Source organism: Notechis scutatus, chromosome 2 (assembly GCF_049901735.1).
Source record: "Notechis scutatus isolate UNSWTSFEM ecotype Mainland chromosome 2, rNotScu1.2, whole genome shotgun sequence".
Classification (NCBI taxonomy): domain Eukaryota; kingdom Metazoa; phylum Chordata; class Lepidosauria; order Squamata; family Elapidae; genus Notechis; species Notechis scutatus.
The window spans coordinates 89305462-89328463 of NC_142010.1; the positions used below are offsets into that span (position 1 = coordinate 89305462).

The 23002-nt window shown below is 37.7% G+C and overlaps 1 long non-coding RNA gene across 1 annotated transcript in view; it reads left to right on the forward strand.

Annotated features, from left to right (window-relative positions):
• Window positions 1–373: 373 nt before the first annotated feature.
• LOC148132124 (uncharacterized) overlaps window positions 374–23002 on the forward strand; it is a 45330-nt gene continuing 22701 nt past the window's right edge. Inside the window, exon 1 of the long non-coding RNA XR_015747613.1 lies at window positions 374–501. This is a non-coding gene — a long non-coding RNA (uncharacterized LOC148132124). The remainder of the gene's footprint in view (window positions 502–23002) is intronic.

The window sequence follows — 23002 nt, forward strand, 5'->3', positions numbered from 1 at the left end:
AAAATTCCATAGATCAATTTCATACTGGCTGTATGGCTAGGCAATGAACACTATCCGTGTTCAGTGCAGGATCTCCACACTGCCGGCTTTTAAGTTCAACTATCAGTCGGGAAAATGCTTTATACCAAGAGTCAGCAGAATCCAAATCACAGCCTTAAGTACATGGGCCTGCAGCACAGAGTAATAGCTGCATGAAGATCCAGACTTTCCTGGAACACCATCCTATCGGTACTATGATCATGCCTTTACTTGGGCTTCAGTATCTCTTTTCCTGGAAAAGCATTTCAATTATTAATCAGGGTTTTACTGCTGTCACCAGTGGACAATGGGGAGCTTTGCCTTCCTTTTGTTTATTCCTCTTATTCAGCAAATTTCTCTCTTTCCTTTTTTTCCCTTACAACACAGCAGATTAATCGGTGCAGAGGTATCAGCTGATAATACAACACATATGCTACAAAGAGATACAAAGGCAACAGCGCCTTGTTCTCCAAAATACTGAAGGTAATGGCTGTTCTATAAAGTGTTCCATTTAAATCCTAGCATGTACAGACTTCCCTGTAATGGTGGCAGACCCTGGGCAGGTTTTAAGGTTTTTCATGAACAAGACTTTGGCATTCAGTTGGCTAGCTGGTGAACAATATGCTCTCTTGTCCTAGAAAATTCCTCTGCATTCCAACCAATTAAATGAAGGGTAGCTCCTATAGATGGTTGACAGTGGTTGGCCTCCTGAGTTAAACTTCAGGTGATACAGGCCCCTAGCTGGAGTCAAACAAGGAGAGGAATGTGTGCATTAGTACTTGTTTACTGTTCAAATTGCAAAATGAAAAAGTTTCTCTCTGGGCCATTGAACTCGTCTATAGCTCTGTCAATAGAAGGTTGACGTTGCCATAGGGAGTCATAAGGGCACATGGTATTCACAGTGATCTTTGCATTGTGCCCTGAGAACAGCAATCCCACCATGCTTTCACTTGCTTTTTGATAATTAGCAGCAAGTGCAAATCATGTTGGCCCTTAGTGTTTTCAGACATTTGGAAAAAGCTGTATGTTTGCTGTGTCCTTAACATGCAATTGTTCAATAAAGCAGCAAATTTTATGACGAGCTAGGCTTCTTTTGGCTCTTTCACATTAAGGGCATTTTCAGTAATACTCTTCCCCAGCCCATGGCTTCCCTCTAGAATTGTTGGTGCGTTGTTTATTTGTTTAGTGGCAGTTACGCATTCATTCCCAAATTAGCTTAATCTCTCATCCTATCCATTCTCCCAAAATTACATGTACCTTTCATTCAATCCTTTCCTTCGGTTATCTCAAAGAAGCACACACTGTGATTCTCGGCATTTATCTTTGCAACAAAATTGAAAACACCCTAAAGCTATAAAGAATAACCACAGGCTCCAGGATCATCCAATGTGATCTATAGTTGTGGGAGATCTCTGTAATCTTAGTCCAATACTGTTTTCAAGCCCCCTTTTTAACTGAATTTCATCTTCTAGCCACTTTATATCTCTCCTCCCAAATCCTGAAATATTTCCTGTTTCTCACAAGTTACTGGATCCAGGCCAGACTGCCCTATTACAACCCTTTGCATGATTATTAGTCAGTTCAAATCCATTTCAACACAGTAGTATTTGTCTCCAGGTTAACACACATAAAGCCAAGCTAGTTCAGGTTTTAGTCTGTTGTCTATTGTACCATATACTGATTTCCAGGGCTGCATGTCTCACTTTTGCCCTAAAAACTCCTCAGCTGCTATTACCTCACTTTAATTACCTAAGCATAAATATAAACCAAAAATAAAGAGAATCAAAGAAAAAAGAAACACAAAAGCATACATTTGTCAGGTAAAACTAGTTTTGCATATATTTTCATCTCTTGTTATACAGTTGCATTAATAACATTTAAGTCAGTGTTATTAACAATAGGAGAGACTAGAATGTGCTGTATAAATTTCTAGGTAATCCTCCAATAGGAACTCTTTCTCTTGTGTCTGAGCTCATGTTAGTAACAACCTATAAACTTATTTGCCCCAACAAATATCTTGAACTGTGGGCCTTTTCCACATTTTGGGATAGCTGATAAATTTTATTTTTCTCCTTTTCCTTCTTGTCATGTATTTGTTAAAGTTGTTCTCTTTCTGGCATTTACGCTGCTTCTCAGTCATTAGGTTATGTCATGTTCAGCTGTTCTGGAGGATAGTCTTTTAATTGATGATGCCACTCTGAACTGTGTCTGTGCCCTTATATCTTGAGTAATATCTTCCACAAATGATCTCCTGGTAATCAATGTGTCATCTTCATCACTTGTGTTCCATAGCTTGTCCTGATTGTCTTTCAAATTCCACCCATAACTCGTAGTTTGCCTATTCTTACCATCTGCTAGTGGTCACGAACCCTTTAGCTCATAACCACTGGCAGGTCTGATTTGAATGTCCAAGCAATTTACTACCCAGGAGAAGAGAAAATAAGCAAAGAGGGAAGGGCACTGTCCGCAGTACATTCCCAGCGGACAAAGCGTGAAGATCCGGGAATGAACAGTACAACTGAACTGGAGTCTGTACTATCTAAGCTCAACACTCTGTGTATGCTATATCAACCTTCTCAAGTTCCGGAATTTCTCCACAAAGGTTCCTATTTCTACTCTCCTATTTCTCTTGTCTCTCACCTCTATTGCTGCTAGCTCCTCTCTGCTTGGTCTTCTGGTGTTAGAGGTGAACAGAAAAGAATTGAAATCAATCATTACTGTAGAATGTGATCATATGGGATGCAATAATAGCACACTCGTAAATTTAAAAGTTGCAAAGAAAATGGAGAGGAGGTTGACTTTTAAAGGCAGACAAGTATGGGAACTGCTAAACGCTTCACCTGCGTCTAGCTTAAGTCTTTGCACTGCTCTCTCTCTCATGTTGGAGGTCAGAAACTTTCTTTAGAAAACCAACAGAAGAAAATAGAATGTGTGGACAAAAAGCATTCCCTTTCTGCCATTCCTTTTAATGACAAAAATTGAATGATGTGATTAGGATAAGTCTGAACATATGATATGGAATTGCTTAGCAGATTATATGTATTATTCTGATAGAAATTAATATGATATGAAAATTTCTACCAGAATTGTATATATAGTCATCTAAGCTGTCAAAGCAGAAAAATATAGATCTTATAATATGTCATTATTATTATTATTATTATTATTATTATTATTATTATTATTATTATTATTATTATTATTATTATTATTATTATTATTATATTATATTATATTATATTTATATTATATTATATTATATTATATTATATTATATTATATTATATTATATTATATTATATTATATTATATTATATTATATTATTATATTATATTATATTATATTATATTATATTATATTATATTATATTATATTATTATATTGTTATATTATTATTATACACAAAAAACTACAGTGTACACAGCATGCGAGATAACTATGCTGGGTTTCGTATCACAAATCACTAGTCGAACACAAGCATTTAGGACTATGTGATGTATCGGCGGATTATGCGAGCAGATCCCAGTAAGGTGGCCTTCTGCAGCTGACCAATGGTGATTTTGTCAGTGCCTATTGTTTTTAAGTGCTTGCCTAGGTCTTTATTATTATTATTATTATTATTATTATTATTATTATTATTATTATTATTATTATTATTATTATTATTATTATTATTATTATATCTTTAGTGAGATTCATAGCCTTAAGGGCTGGTTGATAGCTCAACAGCTCGAGTCCTAACCAAAGACCTAGGAACTTTTTAGGTAGCATCAGAGGATATAAGCTGTGCCAAGTAGGGTGGTTTTTTGTAGAATCAGGGTATTCAAGTCTGATAAATTCAGAATTTCCAAATAGCGAGGTAGCCCTTTAGGTATTGCGCCAAGGGTTCCAATTACAATTGGGATAACGCACAATTTCTTTTTCCAAAGTCACTCAACTTCAATTTGTAAGTCCCGATACTTTGTGATTTTTTCTTGCTGTGTCTCTACAATTCGTGCATCACCAGGTATTGCAATGTCAATGAACCAAACCTTTTTCTTTTCAACTATTGTTATGTCAGGTGTGTTGTGGGCCAAGTGCCTGTCCGTCTGAATTCTGAAGTCCCACAAGATCTTGATTTTTTCATTCTCCAGAACCTTCTCAACCTGATGTTCCCTATTATTATTATTAATAATATTAATAATAATGCTACCTTTTTATATATTGCCTTGTATATGCAATTTTGCATGGTATTCACACACCATCCATATGACCAAAGGTAAATTTCTCTTATTTTTACACTGTGGTATTTTCAGTTTCATTGACCACCACATGACCAAGTTCATCCTTATAGGAACTCCGCAGACAAGGATAGCCAGTTGTTATCCCATGAGATTAAAATCCTCTACTGAAAATTTAATGTTTGGATTTTCCCACTGTAGATGGCTGTATATACACAGTGTGTTAGATTTAGGAGCCATCCAGACCCTAAGGTCCAATGTTTTCTGGAAGATATATCTATAACCTATCAGAATGGTATATATATATATATATATAATCTATAGGTTATTTATTTATTTATTTATTTATTTATTTATTTATTTATTTGATTTGCCAATTGTTTACAAGATAATAAGTATAAGTGTATACATAGTTGTGAATATATGAAATGGGTACATATAAGAAAAATAAAAGAAGAATAAGAGAAACAATAGGACAGGGACGGTAGGCACGTTCTATCTGCAATATCTGCAATATCTGCAATGGGTACATATAAACTGTAAAAAAAATTTTTTTAAAGTAGGGTGACTTCATGTAAAAAGCCATACATGAGGGCCATGCATAATATAGCATCTGTATTTCTCTTCTCTGAGAGTTCAAAAAAGGGTGTTCTGTATCGTTCCTAATATAACTATATGAATGTGCCGATGAAGTCACCTGGAATAATGTAACCATTAAGTTTACTGCTCTCTGACCATGTAATAAAAAAAATTATTCTTGCAGTTGAAATTTAAATGACAGGAAAAAGTGTTCTAAGTCACAACTCACCAACATATGTGTAGAATTTTGATTGAAAACTTATTGTATCTTTGACCATCCCATTGTAATCTGAAGTAGTGGAGTCCAGATTTACTCTTAGATGCTCATCCATCAACATTTATAAACTTATTAGCATGGTAATTTGCCCTCTCTTACCTAAAATGCTGTATACATAGTGGTTATATATATGATTCCAAGCATATTATGAGACAAGGCTCCCATTACAATAGTGAATCCATCTACAAAAAGAACACAACTATAACAATGCACTTATTGTTCTATATTGATTGACACAAAATGGAGAATCTTTAATTCATCAGGGAGCTCCTTTGAAGTGCTGGGTCAGAATGACTAATTAAAAGCAACAAATACCTAATATCCAATATTTTACCTCTCTTGAACCTGCCAATTATTCAATGGACACTTTTTGTTCCTTGAGTAAGCAATTTATCCTCCCATTTCCCTGAGAGAAAATAGCCCATTTTGTTACTACTATTACAACCATAAAAAGTACAACAGAAAAAAGATTAATGATTGTAGGGACATTCTACTTTTCCAGTCTTAAGATGTGTTTGCTCTGAATTTAGCGTGCTGACTGGAATTTATTGGAACTTTCATCATTTTCTGAGGGCATCAAGGCTATTGAATTGCAATACAGGCCAAGGCAATTATTTTCATAGATGCTCATCAGAATTATAAAAAAAATGCATGGAAACAAGCAAACTGTATTTTTTAAACCATTTACATTCACAATAACAATCAACCAAAGTGAAAAGTTGGTTGTAGCAGAATTCTTCCGGCTTGGGGCAACTAAATTACAGAGTGCTACTTTAGACATAATTATGTGAAGTCACAACAATGCTGCCTCCATTTAAGAAAATACTGATTACCCTCCAAAAGGACCAGAATAGCCATCTGAATAAATTGAGTTTTTTTCAATATAAGCAAATCTTGGGGTTTTGATTTTATTTTGCAGATCTTTATTCCCTGCATGTGAGACTGCATCAATATAGTGGCATGTTTTCATGAACTTTGTTATCTCAGCCAGGGCCAAGAGTAGTTACATGATCAGTAAACAGAAATAAGTATTTATTCCATGACTGGATGCAGGTGGGGATACAATCAGTATAATTACTACCCACTCTGAAAGTTTTATTTCTTTTGCTCAAGCAACTACTGAGGAATTTAAATGTGTCATTGTTCTTAGCTGGTATTACTGGATTTACATTACTGGATTTTTGTGGATGTACTGGAATTATATATGGTTGAGTCAATGTCAACTCTTAGATTTTCTCCAGAATGAGCTATCTTTAACCTGGCTCTTCAGATTTTTCAAGGGTGCATCTATCTGTCCATCCCACTCAAGTCATCCTCAACTTCTCTTTTCTTCCGCTTTTCTCAACAATATGGACTTCTCAAGAGATCTGAATTTTCACATAATGTATCCAAAATTGTTATATTATTATTAAGCTGAATTTCTATGTGTTCAACTCCCAGCAAATTTGGGCACTTTACAAATTGATAAAAATATTTTTTTTAAAAAAAGAAAATCACATAAAGGTGGCAGAGATAACAAACCCAAATGGGGGCAAAGAGAAAGAATAAAAAGAATGCTTCAATCATACGCACCAAGGCCTGAGCAAAGAGCCATGACTTTATAGCCCTTTGAAATGCCAGTAGGATGGAAGTTATTCAGGTTTTGAGGAATCCACATACCACATAGTAGGCAAATATTATAATTATGTATGGTTATTTGTCCCTTGTGCAGCAATCTTGGATTGATCTGTTCTATGATCAATTTGTTTGCTGTCTTGGCTATCCAAAGCATTCCTAAGAGTCTTCTATCCATTGAAATTCAAAAGCATCAATATTATTTTCATCCTGCTTCTTTAAAGACAAACTTTCACTTCTATAAAGTGTCCCAAAGAAAACCATTAACTGCAGGGTTTTGATATTTTCAGGTATAGACATATCATAGCAATTGATTGTCTTTTCTCAGGCCTTCATTGCCATCTATTGTGTTTTTTATTTTTTTATTTATTTTATTTGGTTTGTCAATTGCTTACAAGATAATAGGTATAAGTAAAAACATAGTTATGAATACATGGATACATATAAGAAAAATAAAAGAAACAATAGGACAGGGACAGTAGGCACGTTGGTGCGCTTATGCACGCCCCCTACAGACCTCTTAGGAAAGGGGTGAGGTCAATAGTAGAAAGTCTCAGGTTAAAATTTTTGGGGTTTGGGGAAGAAACCACAGAGTCAGGTAGAGTATTCGAGACATTGACCACTCTGTTGCTGAAGTCGTATTTCCTGCAATCAAGTTTGGTGCGATTAACCTTGAGTTTGTATCTATTGTGTGCTCTTGTATTGTTATGGTTGAAGCTGAAGTATTCATTGACAGGTAGGACATTGCAATGTATGATTTTATATACTATACTTAGATCGGACCAAAGGCAGCGTAGTTCTAGGTTTTCTAGGTCTAGAATTTCAAGTCTGGCGGCATAAAGTATTCTGCAATGAGTAGATGAGTGAAGAACTCTTCTTGTGAAATATTTCTGGACTTTCTCAACTGTGTTAATATCAGATACGTAATGTGGGTTCCAGACTGATGAGCTGTATTCGAGTATTGGTCTGGTAAATGTTTTGTATGGTCTAGTTATTAGTGTAATATTACCAGAGAAAAAGCTAGGTAAGATTAGGTTAACAACTTTTAATGCCTTTTTGGCTATGTAGTTTTTCATTTTTCTTATATGTATCCATGTATTCATAACTATGTTTTTACTTATACCTATTATCTTGTAAGCAATTGACAAACCAAATAAAATAAATAAAAAAATAAAAAACACGATAGATTTATTTATTTATTTATTTATTTATTTGATTTGCCAATTGTTTACAAGATAATAAGTATAAGCGTATACATAGTTGTGAATACATGAAATGGGTACATATAAGAAAAATAAAAGAATAAGAGAAACAATAGGACAGGGACGGTAGGCACGTTGGTGCGCTTATGCACGCCCCCACAGACCTCTTAGGAAGGGGTGAGGTCAATAGTAGACAGTCTAAGGTTAAAGTTTTTGGGGTTTGGGGAAGAGACTACAGAGTCAGGTAGAGTATTCCAGACGTTGACCACTCTGTTGCTGAAGTCGTATTTCCTGCAATCAAGTTTGGTGCGGTTTACTTTGAGTTTGTATCTATTGTGTGCTCTTGTGTTGTTATGGTTGAAGCTGAAGTATTCATTGACAGGTAGGACATTGCAATGTATGATTTTATATACCATGCTTAAGTCAGACCGAAGACGGCGTAATTCAAGGTTTTCTAGTTTTAGAATTTCGAGTCTGGTGGCATAAGGTATTCTACAACGAGTAGAAGAGTGGAGAACTCTCCTTGTGAAATATTTCTGGACTTTCTCAATTGTGCTAATATCAGATACGTAATGAGGGTTCCAGACTGATGAACTGTATTCGAGTATTGGTCTAGCAAATGTTTTGTATGCTCTGGTTAGTAGTGTGATATTACCAGAGAAAAAGCTATGTAGGATTAGGTTAACAACTCTTAATGCCTTTTTGGCTATGTAGTTGCAGTGGGCTCTAGCACTTAGATCATTAGAGATGAGTATTCCAAGGTCCTTTACAGAGCTTGGGTCATCAACAAGTTCTTGACTATTCAGCTTGTATTTTATTTTCTGATTTTTTTGCCAATATGTAAGACAGAGCATTTATTTGTTGAGATTTGAAGTTGCCATTTGTTTGACCATTCAGATACATAGTCGAGATCTTTTTGAAGGGTAGCAGTATTGTCTGTGGTATTGAACAGCTTTACATCATCAGCGAAAAGAACGCAATTGCTCTTAATATGATCGCAGAGGTCATTTATGTAGAGTATGAAGAGAGTTGGTCCTAGAACACTGCCCTGGGGGACACCACTATTGACAGGTACTGGATTTGATAGGACGCTCCCGATTTTGACCATTTGTTGTCTGTTTGACAGGAATGCTTCTATCCAGTTATTCAGTTGTCCAGAGATACCATAGGATTTTATTTTTAGGAGTAGTTTGTCGTGTACCACTGAATCAAAGGCTTTACAGAAGTCTATGTAGATTGCGTCTATTGCTTTGCCCTGGTCGAGTTGTGTCGTCCATATGTTTTTGCAGTGTAAGAGTTGCAGATTACAGGATAGTTTTTTTCTGAAACCAAATTGTTTATTGGAGAGTAGGTTGTTTGTCTCTAAGTGGAGGATAATGGATTGGTTAATAATTGATTCCATGACTTTACAGGTGACGCAGCATAAGGAGATTGGCCTGTAATTTTCAACTAGGCTTGGGTCTCCTTTTTGAAGATGGGGATGACTGTGGCTTGTGACCATAGGTTAGGCAAGGAGCTGGTTCTGAAAGATTTTTCAAAGATTATGCTTAGAGGTTTGGCTATGGCAGTGGATAGCTTTCTTAAGAAGTAGGCACATATTCCATCCGGTCCAATAGATAGAGATGGTTTTAGATTGCGTAGTGATTTTTCAACATTGTCTTCTGTGAAATCGATATGTATTAGATCATTGTAGTTATCTGTGGTACGGCTAGGAAATACTGGGCATGATCCATTGCTGTTTACAAATACTGAGCCGAAGAATGTGTTAAAGATGTTGGATTTAATGGTGTCGTCGTTGCAGTCTTTACCATCAGGTCCTATCAAGGGAGGGATGGACCTTGAGTCTTTAGTTTGTTGTTTACAAAATTGTAAAAAGCACGGGTGGAATTGGTGCTTAGAAGGTTTTCCTCTTGTTTAATGTGATAATTGGTGCATTCGGTCTTTATCTGGTGGCATAAATTTTTGTATCGGTTTTTGAAATTGGCAACGTGACCAGATTTGTTTTTCCGCCAGAGTGATCTCTTTTTGGATTGAAGTTTCCTTATTGATATGGGTAATCTGCTTTTTTGTTTTGTTTTGGGAGTTGTTGTTGGAACATATAGTTTGATGACTCTTTTGACTTCAAGTAAAAATATGTTGTAATGGTCTTCAACAGTATTGCATCCAGTGAATAGAGATTGCCAATCAAGGGATGAGAGATCGTTGTCTATAAGATCATAGTTGCCTTTTTGAAGTTACAATTGGGGATTACATCATAGTGGTGATTTTTGTGTGGACGTATGTTGAGACAAAAGTCAATCATATTGTGGTCACTACTGGAAAAGGGTTCTTTAGTTTGTATTCCGTAAATTAAATTCAAACTATTGCAGAAGATGAGATCAAGGCAGTTGTTTAGTCTAGTGTTGTTGGTTACTAGTTGTTCCAGTCCCAGATTTGTAATAGCATTATAGAAGGTTGTGTGTATGATTTCAGTTGTACAGTCATTTAGGGTCCAGTCAATATGAGGTAGATTGAAATCACCAAGAAGATAAAAGGGCGGATGCAGCCTGTTAGTAGTTTTGCTTGTTTAGTTGAGTATCAGGGCTCGAACAAGTAGAACGGATGGGCCAGAGAGGAGGGCCTCTGGGAACGGATATTTTTAGATGAGGTTTTATAGAATAGCAACACCCTCTCGTTTCTCGACGGGAAGTCTCTCTGTGGAGAGTCGGGGAGATGCTTGGCCAGTTCCAGACAAATATAATGTCGAAGTTAGCCATAGGGATGAGAAACAGGTATTTACACGAGGCTTTGCATGTAGTTTGCGGCGGCCTTCTTTGGGGTTTGCTGAGTAGGGTTGCGTGGCACTTTTGATACAGTCAGCATGGTAGTCATGCGGCCTCCTTGCGTTGAGTTCGACACGGGGCAGCACGTTGGGGTGGCAGGGCCGAGGCGGTGTGTGGCGGAACGGTCTGCAGCCCTACGCGGGCCTCTTTGCCCGGCCCCGCGACACTTACCAAATAAGATGGCAATGAAGGCCTGAGAAAAGACAATCAATTGCTATGATATGTCTATACCTGAAAATATCAAAACCCTGCAGTTAATGGTTTTCTTTGGGACACTTTATAGAAGTGAAAGTTTGTCTTTAAAGAAGCAGGATGAAAATAATATTGATGCTTTTGAATTTCAATGGGTAGAAGACTCTTAGGAATGCTTTGGATAGCCAAGACAGCAAGCAAGTTGATCATAGAACAGATCAATCCAAGATTGCTACACAAGGGACAAATAACCATACATCATGGCTCTTTGCTCAGGCCTTGGTGCGTATGATTGAAGCATTCTTTTTATTCTTTCTCTTTGCCCCCATTTGGGTTTGTTATCTGGGCTCTAACACTTATATCATTAGAGACAGTACTCCAAGATCCTTGTCAGAGTTTGGATCATCAACAAGGTCTTGACTATTCAGCCTGTATTCTATTCAGCCTGTATTTGTATTTATATTTGTATTTGTTGATTTGCTGGTTCTCTTACTGCTGAATCGAAAAAGCTGAAACTATCCACCTCTTCAGAGAATGCCTGTTGAGAAATACTCTGGATTATAACCCCAACATATCCTCCCCAAAATTAGGAGAGGCAGCAGACTTATGTCTCAGCAATGTTACAGCTATCTGAGATCTCAGTGAAGTGTAACAAACCACAGCTCACAACACAGCTGTAGTGGAGCAGGTTTGGAACAGGCTTACATTTATAATGCAGGGTTGTCCTCTAACTCAAGAAACTTCATACAGAAAGAGGGACACAAAGGCTGCTTTGTATACAGTGAACTTGATCAGCAGTGAGCATAAAATCTCCCTGTGCTTGTTAATATTTTTTTGTGGCACAATATTCTGTGCACAGGCTTTCCTTACTGTTGAATGAATCTTTCCACCGCCTCCCCCTACACCCAGTAGCTGCTGATTTATTATTATAAAGACATAATTGAAGGAAAGCTGGAGTTGCCTCACCACGCAGAGCATATGCATCATTTAGGCAAAGCAGACATTTAAGCTGAGTCATCGTAGCATGGCTGAGAGCAGATGCTAAGCAATAAAACTCCAGGTAAGCTGGTTCATTAATGACAGGACTCTCCATTTCTTCCACCTATCATTTCCATGATGAATCCAAAGTACCTTGTTTGCTGCTGATGCAATGTGAAAAAAGGAAGCTGAAAATAATTCTGCCCTCTTCCCATTTTGCCTTCAAAGTATTCAAGAAAAGTTCTCAATCTATTTAAATACAGTAACAGATAGTCTAAAAGTTGTTGGGTTTTTTTACATCTGAAAGGGGACATACAACTGTGGATAATCCAACACACGCATCTGCATTTCTCATCACTTTGTGCGTCAGCTTGTTCACTGGCTGACAGCTCATATATCAGGAAGTTTCTCCTGATACCTTGTATGTTTTAACTCATTGGGTCTGCTCTAGCAATAGAGAATAAATTCATTCCCTATTCCGTGTGACAGTATTTGTGTATTTGTGTATTTCCGTGTATTTGGGAACTGGGCACACACCTGTCCAGGGCAGAGAAGAATGTAATGGCTATTTCCCATAATTTAGACACAATACTCCTTTTATTATAGCCCAATATAACATTTACCTTTTTAGTATCTGTATCACAGTGCTGTACTTTCCCAAGGTTTCTTGCATCCTATGCGTACCTTACATTTTTCCTTTTCAGATCTCCTTCCTATACATTTAAGCCCATGCACACACATTTGAAACTTCTCTTCCTTCTGTAGAACATAAGCCCCTATTCCCAGCTTTGAGTCATTTGCAGATTTGATAAATATTCCTTCAATATCTTATATTCTTAGTTTGAAACTAAACCATTGGTTTTGGCTCTGAATAATTGTGATGATCCGGAGTGTAACACAAATGTAACAAAATCCAAAATGTAAATAAATGTCCTTTAGTGCCTCCAACTTGGCCCCACTATTCAATAATTCTCAGTTGGAGATAAAACTTATGCAAAAATAGTCTTCAAAATAAAGCAATACAATCCAAACAATGAGCAGATAGAGGTGAAATAAAAAACCAAAAACAAACAACAATGGAGGAATTTTCCCAAGGACCAGGATAAGTAATTACCAACTGCAAGGAGATAACAAGGCACAGTCTGTTGGAAGGATGCTAACCAAGATGACTTCATCCCAAAATAAAACATGCTTTGCTTCTGGCAATGCTGTGCTTTAACCGTCTCTCTTATATACTATTCTCCCCAGCTGCAACCAATGAGGGGGATCATGGCCGCTTCCTCTCTCATAAGCCAAGTTGTTTCCTTCTCCATTCCTCCCTGTGTGTCCTAGGATGAAGAGGGGATGGGCCTGGTTCTTCCTCTGACTGCCCAGCTGGCCTCTGCCCTCCTCCACAACCTCTGGAGTGATACCTCCACTCCCTGTCAGCTGTTCCTCCTCTCCCTCAGAGTCTGAGGGCATGTCGGTAATTCTGCAGCAGAGTAAGTATTTCAGTATGAAGTGTGTCCATAGATATGAAACAAGATGACATTGCTGTCAATGAAGCAGTACACACAGTGACAGGAGGCCTTAAACCCACACCAATTGAGAAAATGTATCCTCTTTTTGGTATTGTTCCACCTAGGATTAGGACAGAGAACCAAACAAAAGAATGATTCTTGGCATCCTCTGAATGGATGCATGCCCCAAACTTGTTGGCTTAGATCTAGGAGGAGTTTTATAGCAAGAACAAATATTCTTCAAGGTGCACAGGAGCAAAACTGAATTAGAAGATGAAGGAGAAAATTTACGGAACAAAAAATAATCCCAGAGGAGAACAGGGTTAAGGGATCGTATCTCCCCTGTGTTATTTGGAAGACTTTAAATAGGCTGAGGGTGGGAGTGCCTAAGTGTAAGACCAAAATGCTCTAGTGGAGGTTGGTGGCAGATAATACACAATGTGAATGTGGAGAGATGCAGAGTCCACCCCATTTGTTGGTCTGTTAATTACTTCCAGTAGAACGCACCAAAAGTTATTTGGTTTTGGCCAATGATATAGCCAAAAAGGTGGCCTTGTTATGACAGTATAAGGTTTGATCTGCGCATGAAAGAAAGAAAATCAAAGTCCTTCTCAATAATATTGAACCACAAAGAACTCTGGACACAATTTTGGAGGGTCCCCTTGATACATCCTTCTAAGTCTCAGAAGAACCAGTAACTCCATCACAGCATGTACCCCAAAGATCATATGGACCAGTGGTGAGATTCAAATTTTTTTACTACCGGTTCTGTAGGCGTGGCTTGGTGGGCATGGCATGGCTTGGTGGGCGTGGCTTGGTGGGCATAGCAGGGGAAGGATACTGTAAAATCTCCATTCCCTCCCCATCCCGCTAACCTGCTTTCCAGCTCCATTCTCCTGTGTAGGGCAACAAAAGAAGACCCTGCTCATCAGCTGGGACTCAGGAGGCAGAGAATAGATGGGGGTGGGGCCAGTCAGAGATGGTATTTGCTGGTTCTCCGAACTACTCAAAATTTCCACTACTGGTTCTCCAGAACTGGTTAGAACCTGTTGAATAACACCTCTGGTATGGACTCCAATTTGACCCTGTTTAAATGAGCCCTTAAAACTGGCTCTTCTCCAGGCCTTAGATTAGAATGGTTGGTAAATGCTATGGTGGTGTTGCTGTTATTTTTCTCAATATTTGGTTTTTAGGACAGATTTTGAAACGGAAGTGAACCCCTCTCCTTCTGTCACAGAGATTGAAAAGTTTTACTACCTTTAGGACTGCATTCCTCTGTAGGGCTGTGGTAGAGTTAGGTGAAGTTGGAACTAAAAATGGATCCAGCCAGAGCCATGATACATGCATTAACGGAACTCTCCACACAGAGACATATTCACATTCTACCATCCACATAGTTCTCTCCTTAATCTTCTGGGAATTTACCCAGTCTCCTTTAAAAACCTTCCAAATTAGTAGCCATTACCATGTCTGATGGTACTGATTCCCACAATTTAACTGTTTCATCAGAATCCTGGCTCAGTGGAAGAAAACCTAGCTTCCCTTTTGTAGAAATCTACACTGAACATGCACACATCTGCAAGAAAACTGATGATATCACAACCACAACATCAGTGGCTGAGGAGGGTGGATATTTAAACACAGTTTATAAAGAGAAAATAGATTCCTGGGAATCAGTTCCTAGGTTTTTTGTGTTGGGGGGTTGTTATTTTTTATTTTATGGTTCCTGATTTTATAATTATTGATAGTATTATTGTGAGCTGTCCTGAGTTGTTATTTAAGATGTGGCCATACAAATCTTTTAAATAAATAATTAAAAGCAATAATAATCAAGCACACAAAAGTCTGTCTCAGTCTTTTTGCCACTATTTTTTTCTGCTCAGTTCTAAATTCCATATTTAATTCCCACTCATAAAGTTAATCCCTCATCAGCTAACAACAGTGTGGTAATTGGGAAAATGTTTTTTTTAATCCTCCACATAATTCTTCAGTCAAGTAAGGATATGGGTAGATGGAATTGCATATAAAAGGATAATTGTATACAAGAAGATCATATCTTATATAATTTTATGTGGTATACAACAGGAAGAAGCCAGTGCCTACAAATGTAGAACATTCCCCCTAATTCTCTCTCAGAATATAGTACTCATAGTACAGTTCCAATTTTGGAAATCAAAACATTCAGTATTTGAATATGATTGGTGATGGGCTGGGCCCAAGGATGAAGAACTGAAGGGAGGAATGTCTGTGAAGATTCTCAGTCATCCAGGTCATAGTTGTCCCAAAGGTGCTATTTCAAGAGGCAATTGGACTTTCTGTTCTTTTTCTTTGAAGACATTTCGCTTCTCATCCGAGAAGCTTCTTCAGCTCTGACTGGATGGTGGGGAATGGAAGGATTTATACTCCTTGCAGATAGCTGGTCATTTACATTATTTTAGCGAGTTGTTAAGGGAAGAGAGGAATTAAAACATTGAGAGTGGGTTGTGAATAAGAGCTATCTAATCAACTAAGATACCTAATAAATAATTATTAAAATCTGGGAGATATTAAATAGCCTGCCCTATTATTTCCCTGGTATATCTTTCAATTTTTTTTAAAAAAAACCACCCACATATTGTGGGAGTTCTTTTTTTTCTGGTTGGCAACTATAATCACAAATAGGAAAAAGTGACGTCTGTCTGGTTAGCTGCCTCATTGTGTTTTGCACTAGGATGCTATATTTGTATTCTCTTCTTATTTCCAGTAATCATCATGATCCAGTTGTCTTCTCTTGTGTTAAAGTTCAGATATATTCCTGTTTGTGAGTGATTTTAATCAGGGAGAGATTATGTCTTGATACAAAAGTAATCATTATTGTCCAAATAATTTCTTCAACGGTGTAATGTTATGATTGTTTGCTGCTAATTATACTTGTAGGCCAAAGTAAGTCAGTGGATTTTATTCAAAATGCACCACAATATATTAAAACACATTGTGCATGTTCAAAACATATATGCTCAAAGTTATTTATTTATTTGTTTCTTTGTTTGTAGAATGAACATGGCTGCCTATCTCGTACAATGACACTAGAAGGTTCACCACAAGCCACAAAACATGGTTAAAAACAAAGATACTTTCCTCCCCAGGCATCAGACCCAGAGGTGGTATTCAGCAGGTTCTGACCAGTTCTGGAGAACCGGTAGTGGAAATTTTGAGTAGTTCAGAGAATCGGCAAATACTACCTCTGACTGGAGATTTTACAGTATCCTTCCCCTGCCAAACCCACCAAGTCACGCCCACAGAACCGGTAGTAAAAAAATATTCGAATCCCACCACTGATCAGACCAAACATCCTTGCAACTCAACCCTCATCCTAGCCAAAACCTTTGACGAAGAACCAAATTTTCACAGCACTCCCAGAGGGCTAAAACGATAGGTATCATCTGATCTCAAATAGGAGGCTGTTCCAAAATGTTGAGGTGACTTCTGAAGACTCATTACATGACAACATTTAAGACAGGAACCTGGAATGCACCACCCTATTTAAGCTGAGAGCCAGTTTGTATAGTGATTAATGTACCAATCTAGAAGCCAGAGACCATGAGTTCGAATTCTATATTAGGCATGAAAGCTGGCTGGGTGACTTTGGGCCAATCACTCTCTCTAAATCCAAATCACAGCACAGGGTTGTTATTGGATAGGAAGGAAAAGTATCATCGTAATATAATGTTCACCCCCTCAAAAAACAACAACCCTGAAACCAGTTCAGAAAGATAGGTCAGTTTGATCTAGTGGGTAAGGGCACCAGGTTAGAAAGCAACAGTGAGCCTTAGCCATGAAAGCCGGTTGAGTGACTTTGAGCTAGTCATTCTCTTTCAATCCAACCTACCTCAGAGGGTTTTATGGTAGGGACAATAGGAGGAGGAAGGAGTATTAGATACATTTGCTGTTTTGAGTTAGTTATAAAAATAATACAGACAGGATAAAAATAAATAAATAGCCTGATAAGACAAGCAGATACCCTCAGGGGAGGGTCCCATCGGTAATCAGACCTTGTGTTACAGTATGTATAATCTTTAAAGATTATAACCAATGGAAAGCACTATTGTTTATTATATTTTGATAATCTGTGGTACCCCAATCTCAGCTGAACCATGGAGAGATTTTGGTGGCTCCATATATGGCATAAAATACTTCTGTGTCTCAATGGACCTCTAATAAAAACTTGACAATACTTCTTCATGATCTTCCTCATACTAATATCTTCTGGGCATATTGGGAAAAACTTGAAATTGCCAGGTTGGAGAAGTCTATTCAGCTATGGTCACAGAGATCTACAGGATCTGATGTTTTTATTAAATCAGTGAAATCAACATCTTGCCAGTGTGATGTGAGTTTTGCCATTTTCATATGTGTGTGTAATTAACACAATACATGTATAAAAGGGGAGAGCTAGCAGCAAGAGGTCATTTGCCTCTCTCCCTTGCCCCCCACTCCCATAAACACCTTGGGACAAACAAACACACACCTCATAAAATAATTTCCTGCCTTGATCAAAATTTAATCCAATAATAAAGACACAACAAGAATGCACACATTTCTTTCAATAGAGACATCTGACCTGTCACTTAAAGAAGCAGATCAACCTAATTAGAACTTCTCATTAGGATAAAGTGAACTTTGTTTTGAGGGACAAAAGAAAGAAAGAGAGAGAAGCCTGACCTGAATTGCAAAATGCTCCCGGTTAGTTCTATTATTGTATAATCTAGAACACAAAAAGTTTTCCAAAACTAAATACTGCCATTTATTGTTAGGAGCTTTATTAAAGCCTCGCTGCATTCTTGTTCAGTTCTATCATCATTTCCAAAATTTCACAAAGGGAGGCATCCACAATATCAACTCAACAAGCAGCTTATGAAACAACTACAAATATATAACCAATAACCTGACACAGTCTCAGCTATTTTTTTTTATAAACAGGGTACTCTTTTTATTGCTCAGGGAGGTGCTATTAAATAAGCACTCTTTTTTTTAAAAAAAAAAATAGAATGTAAATATGGTTAGGGTTAAATCTGCAAGACTTTGATAACACTAAACAGTCTAATACAGCATACATTATGTTTGGATCTCCCATAAGAGGTATGTAGAACATGGGCTGTTTATTACATAATTGAATCAACAGCCATTTAATTCAGCGAATGGCAAGCTTTACACTTTAGCAACAGCAAAAGAAAAAAATCATTTGCCATTCTATAAAATGCCCAGATCTTTCTTACCTACGTCTTATCTTACATCTTATCTTATCTTACCTACAAATTTGTATTCTAGCGATGTCACTGCTGAAGTTATAATATGCTATCCCACATATTTTAATGTAGTGAAGCATACAGGGTAACATGGTAATGTGAGGAAGCCTGGAGCCTGAAAATTCTACACTTCTATTATTTATGTTTAGTGACTTGGTGTGCACATATACTACTAAAAATGTCAAGTACTTCAAAGTTTTAAAAGTTTTCCACAAGTTTATGGGCACTAGAAATCAAAGCATCAAAGTGCCACAAGAACTCCTCCTTTTCTTCATCAGGTGCTCATTTACATGCTAGATTAGTAAAAGAAAAAAAAAAGGAAAAAAGATTCTCCAATACATTACTTTTCCTACTGAGATAATGCTTGGAGGCTGCAAAATGAGACTATAACGGAAGACAAGGAAATCAAAAGACAAAAGCTGTAACAAAACCATATGAAATGCATATTTAAGCCTCCAAATAACAAAAAAAAACAACAGATCAAAAAATAATGAAAAGTATTAATATGTAAAAGCAATTCAGTTTTCGAATTAAAAAAAATCAGCTTTACACACATGGAATCATATTGATTAATCTTGTTGACAGGGAGCTAATTTAAAAGCTGAGAGTAAAAAATTTAAAAGGTTTTAAATTTGGGTTTTTTAAATATAAATTGTTGCTATAATATAAAGAAAAGAAAAAAAAAGCAAATAGAGGGAATCAGAGTTAAGCATTTCTTCACCCAACACAGCAGATTTGCCTCTCCTGAACCCTTTCATATAAACTGTGATCAGACTTCTTAGACTTTCCGGTGAACACTGGCTGAAAAAAGGCTTGTTTATAGATACACTGATGCACTGATAGCAGGGGTGGGATTCATTTTTTTTAACAACCGGTCCTGTGGGCGTGGCTTAGGTGGTGGGTGTGGTTTAGGTGGTAGGTGTGGCTTAGTGGTAATGTGACTGACTGGGCATGGCCAACTCAACATCACTCACATCGAGGCACGCATCTCCTCATCTAGCCTCTCGTGACTATGGGGATGCTGCAATAGTCGTAAGGGTGAAAACTGGTTATAAGTCATTTTTTTCAGTGACATTGTAACTTTAAATGGTCACTCCACACAAGCAAAGTACCAGCAAAGGAGGGGAAAAAAACTCCAGAGAAGTTCCTGAGACAGGAAGTCTAGTCCTGCCAAGAATGTAATAAGGGTTAACGGAGAGGCAGTTTCTGTAAGCAACACCAGAATGTTTCCTTCCTGCCTTCCTTACAGGATTAGGCCAGTAATTTCTTCTAACAACCGGTTCTCTGAACTGCTTAGAATGTTAACAACCGGTTCTAGCGAATAGGTGCGAACCTGTAGAAACCCAACCCCTGACTGATAGCCACAATCCTAGAAGGTGACTTTTAAAGGATTGTTATTGATTAGACATTCAGTCTTTTGTGTGATCCAATGGATATTATTTTTCCAATACTTCTTTGTCCTTATAAGCTCCTGAGTGTTTATCTGTGACAATATTTAGCTAGCTATCATTGTCAGCCTCTGTTTTCATTGCCTTCAATTTTTCCTAACATCAGGAACTTCTTCAGGAACTCTTGCCTTTGCATCAGGGGTGGGATTCTACCAGTTCAGACCAGTTCTATAGAACTGGCAATATCATGCCCCTGGCTGGCCCTGCCCCTCTCCACCCACCCGTCCCCTCCGTGCCCAGTCAGTCCTTATCATGCATGCATGACATTGTGTGCATGCCCACCATCGCTGACTGCATTCTCCCTATCCAGTCACTCCTTAAGGTACTTCTTCTTTTTCCTCCTCCTAATGATCAGCTGTTCTGACGATCAGCTGTGCCAGGACTCCCTGCTGTCTTACTGCTTCACCCAGGAGGGTCCCCTGAGGCCCAGGAGGCAAAAAGGAGTATGGGGGTACTGTGCTGCCCTCCCATGCTGCATTTTTTGCCTTCCTTGGCCTCAGGGAAGCCTCCTGGGAGCAAAACGCCCAGGAGGCTTCCCTGAGGCCCAGAAGGCAAAAAAAAAAAAATGGAGCACGGGGGGCTGAAAAAAGAAGAAGCCATGCCCACCCAGTCACATGGCCATGTTCACCTCGCCATGCCCACCTAGCCATGCCCACAGAACCAGTAGTAAAAATATTTGCATCCCACTCCTGCTTTGTATTATGAGTCTGAAAGGACCCAAAGCGTAGTAATGGATACCAGGACAACAGAGGGTTAGTTGTGATAGCTAAATGGTATCTGCAGCTCAAAACAGCTTTATATACCAGTTGGTGACTGTCAGACAGGTGAGGGCTCTTACTTCCATGCTCAGTTGATGAAATTCCCAGAATAGATGGTTAGCTGTTGCTGGGAAAATGCAGGAATGCTAAATTAGATTGCCTCTTGATCTAATCTCCTGGGCTCTTTTGGAGGATAAGCCTACCAATAACTAAAGTGATGACAGCTATATATACCCTTCAGAATCAGAAGAAACGTTTATCTCAATATCAGCTCCAAGTAAATCCAAGCAGAAACAAATCTTGCCTGTTAATTTCCCAGAAGCACCTGCTGGTCATTATAACAACAAAATGCTTTACTAGATGAATCTTTGGTTCAATCTCTGATCTAGAAAGGACTAGTATGTAAGGTTTTTACATACACAAATGTACTTTTTGTGAAATTAATTATTTTCCACTTTGATGGTTGAATGCCTGCTAACTTTTTTTTCTTTCCTGATATTAAGAAAGTGCAGAATCCCATGACCTTAAGAAATGATCAGATCTGGTTTATCTTGTTTTAATCTTAATGTATTATATATTTCCCACATACTTAATGACACATATACATCATATCTACAGGATTAGGCATCTTAAAAGTAGATTTTCTAAAAAGTCCTAAGGACTTTTACTACATGGGGCCATGGAACTAGTAAAAAAAAAAAAAGGCATAACTCTGGCTTGTCACATTTGTCAGTCAAAATACTTCAAGTCAAAAGAAGAAGAAATGTATTGTGTGATTATACTGTATTTGGGAATACTGCATCAAATCATTATCCCTGTTTTAATCTTGAAATAACCATTTTCAGGCACATGCAGGTCATTCACACCTGTGGAAAGGGACAAGGAAGGATTAATGATGGAATGTTCATTAAAATGGCAGTTCCATCTCTTACGTATTTGAGTGAGTTGAGATGAAACTTGCATCAGCTTGCATTCCGATATCACAAGTCATATTTCAGCCTTTTATCATCAATGTGGTAAGGATGGAAGTCCAGGGAAAAAAAACATCTTGCTGAGGTCTTTAAGGGCATTCTAGCAAAATGAAAAGCCTTGCTGATCTCTTTAGGATGTATAGGAATACATTCTCAATCATATTGGCTGGTTCTCAAGTTATTGTATAGATTTGACAGCCTTTTAATCTCAGCCTATCCACAAAATAAATCCCCATCAAAATGGTATCCTCCAAAGTAGTCTGCCAAGATATTGACTACTCTAAATATTTTAGGAAATTCAAACTACTGCTTCAATTTATTCACTATTCCTATATGTCTGTGTCTAACATTAAACCAGGATTATTACTGCACTTATTTATGAGCTCATGAGTTTTGTGATGAGAACCAATGACATAACAACACTCACCAAACAGTGATTTCCTGGTTCCCTCTCGTCCCCCTCCTTTGTGATGGTTATCCAAAGGACATTTCCTGTGCTGTTGTATACTAAATAAATCAGAATTACTTTTGGGTCAAGAGAGACTAATCCCTCCTGTATCTCATTTAGTTTTGAAATGCATCCCCTCCTTGCACTATGATGGGGAATGGCACATGATCGGCATCCAGTTCTTCCTGTCACTTGGCTCTGTGTCAGGAAGCCAGAAGAGAATGTCAACATTTGGTAAATTCCCAAGCAAAGTCTCAGTGTACATCAGGCCATGACTTTGCCAAGTAAGCCAAGAAAATTATTACAAGTTAAGTTTTAGATGTTCTACTGGAAACTGAGCCATGGTTCAGATTCAAATGACATTATGATCCAAACTAGAGTATGCCTTACTTTGGACCTACTGAACTATACTCAAGACTTCCAGTAGAATATTTTCTTAGTGCTATCTGAGCGTGTCAAGAATTGAAATGGTTTAGAAAATGTGCTATCATGCTTGATGGACCAGTTTAATACATGCTATGTTTGGTGGACATGTAAAACCGCTAAATATTTGGATTCAAATGTATACTTTGACACAAAGGATTTCAAAGATTAATATTCAATTGAAGCCAGAACTTCTTTTCTTTTCTTGCACTTTTTGCCTTCTCTTTGATTTCTTTCTCTTTTTTTCTTCCTTACTTTTATATTAGT